This window comes from Egretta garzetta, unplaced genomic scaffold (genome assembly GCF_000687185.1).
Source record: "Egretta garzetta isolate BGI_Z169 unplaced genomic scaffold, ASM68718v1 scaffold640, whole genome shotgun sequence".
In the NCBI taxonomy this organism is placed as follows: Eukaryota; Metazoa; Chordata; class Aves; order Pelecaniformes; family Ardeidae; genus Egretta; species Egretta garzetta.
The window spans coordinates 1,030,823-1,033,504 of NW_009258264.1; positions in this window are offsets into that span (position 1 = coordinate 1,030,823).

A 2,682-nucleotide genomic window follows, 5' to 3' on the forward strand; every position below is an offset into this window, starting at 1 on the left:
GCGATCCCCCACTCCCGGGGGCAGGACGGCTGCTCTGAAGTCTTTAGTCCATGAATTATTATTATTATTATTATTTGTCACAATGTTTCATTGCGTTAAATGTGTTTGAATGGGGAAAAAAAAATTTTTTAAGGCGATGTTTAGTTTTTAGGCGATCTTTAGACACTGTATGGAATTTTAATTTGTTTTAAAGAATGGTTTTTATCTTTTTTTTTTTTTTTTGTCTGTTGGCTTATACTAATTTTCCCGGTCTGCTCTTCAGTCCTTTGGATTAAAGACACTTAATGCGTCACCCAGTCTCTCCTCCTTGCTTGTGTGGCTGCAGAGAAACACCCCAGTGCTCCAGGCAGGGTGGCCGCTCTCCTGATGGCTTGAAATTACTCTTTTTTTTTTTCCACCAAAGAGGCTGAGCTCCCTCGGGGTTGCTCTCCGCGGATGCAGCGTTTCTGTCCTTGCAGAATCTCCCTTGGCTTGGGGACAGTCGCTCGCGATCTTGTGGCTGTCCTGCCTGCTGCAAATAGGATTTTGTCCCCGGCACGTGTGCCGCCTGGCGTGCTGGGGCTTTGGGGACACGGGACGTGGGACCTGTGGCCGTGGGTGCTGCACCTGGGTGCCGGCAGGGGGAACTGCGCATCCGGCATCGCGGCCTGGCTGCGGGTGCTGGGGCACGCGTGGGACTGGGGCTGCCACCAGCCCTGCCCGGTCCCTGCCGTAACCTCCGCGGTGGCAGCCCCGGGGTGCACAGCGCTGGGGTTTGTGGCTGCTGGGAGCTGCTGCTGCTGGTCCCTGCGCCGGGCTGCAGCGTCTGCGGGAGAGAAGGAAGTGGTGAGATCCCCAGATGCCTTCCTCACCCTCCTCCTCCTCCTCCTGGGGGTGAAAAAAGCAGTGGAGGGGCAGCCGGGGTGGGCAGCACGGGGGTGTGCGTGTCCAGCAGCGGGGGCTGCGGAGGGACTTGGATGGGTGCTGTCGGGTTATTTGACTCCAAACCATTGCTTTTCTGCTTCCCACATGTGGGGCTTTTTCCCTGGGGGACTCGGGTGGGCTCGGAGCCCCAGGCTGGGGACCCCCGGGCGAGCGTGCAGCCCCTGAGCTGAGCGCTGGGCAGGAGGGGGTACAGGAGCGCTTGCCCACGAGCTTTGCCAAACCACAGAGCAGGAAGGCTCCGAGCGCAGGATACAAAGGGCTTTATCTGATTATTTGTTTCATTATTTCACACTTGGCGATGAGTTACTTTTCTTTTCACTCCAACCGATGGAGCTGTGTTTTCCGACAGCGCGGGCTGAACGAGCTGCCAGAGCTGCCGAAATCTCCCCGCTGGCTCGGCTGCGGGTTTTTGCGTCGCCTGCGGCACCCGGGTCCCTTGGAACTCCATGAGATTCCCTGGGGTGAAGCGGCTGGCGGTTCTGCCCTGGCGTGGCCTGGGATGGGGCTGGAAGGGCTGGGGGTGTGGGGAGGGTAGCCGGGGGTGTGTGTGTGCGTGTGTCTCCCAGCCTTTCCTTCCCTGCCAGAAAGGGTTCTGGTACCCCAGGTGCCTCAGGGCCTTTTGGGGACATAGAAATGTGGGGTGGGACTGCAGGCTGGCTGCAGCTGGGCTATGGTGGAGATGGTGGAGGTTTTGGACCAGCTGTGGTGAGCTGGAGGGGGTCCCCCCTGGGTTATGGGGAGCTCCTTTGCTCAAGCTGCATTTTCAGCCCTGGCTCTTGCCTAACGATGCCTCCTGCTGGGTTTAATGGGATGGGTGGGATGCAATCGGCTTTCCTCTCCCCACCTGTAGGAGCACCCAGGTATTTTCAATCTACGTTTAGGCAAAATTCAGCCTGAACCTGGTCCAAAGCTCGCTCCGGTGCCAAAGGCTTTGGAGCACTGTGCCAGACCCCAGGGCTGTCGCCGCTCCTGCGGGACCCCCGCTGCCAACAGCAGAGTAGGGCCGATCCCAGGGGCTTCCCCAGCGCCTCCACGGCTCTGCGCAGCTCATCAACGGCATCGCTTTGAGCATTTCTTGGCCTGGGAGGATCCTGTATTGGCCCAGGTAAGACCCGCTCGCTCTGCCAGGCTGCCCGGGGAGCTGCGGGTCTGCGCAGCCCCTGCCCGTGGGGCAGGATAGCTGCTGCAGATGGACAGACCTTTCCTGTAGGTCCTGTTAGGCTTTCCTTCATGCCTTTGCTTGAAGCATCTCTCCACTGAGGTCAGCCTTGTGACCTCTTGCTGCTGCTCTTAAAACGTTTCCCTCCAGCTTACACAGGGCAGATTCAGGGCACAGGGCCAGGAACCGATGTGCAAGTGGTGGCGAGGAGGGGACGGCATCAAACCCCAAAGGGACCCGGAGTTTTGGCCTCCTCCAGCAGCCGCAGGTTCCAGGGCAGTTTGTCTCCACTCCTTCCTTGCAAGTCTTCTGGCCCGGAGAGCTCGGAGCTGCACGTGCCTTGACTCCTGGTGACCTTGAAACGTGAGGTTTGCCAGGGGGCTTGCTGTTTCTTCCTAAACTGGGTGGTTTTTTTCTTCCTGAACTGGGTGGTTTTTTTCTTCCTAAACTGGGTGTTTTTTTTCTTCCTGAACTGGGTGGGTTTTTTCTATTTTCTTTCCTTTTCCCCCTCCCCCCCTCCCTGTTGCATGTGGGGTTCAGCTGGGCCCAGCGTAGGGTGCTGCCAGGAGAGGGGTGCAGGTCCCACGTGGCAGCTCCCA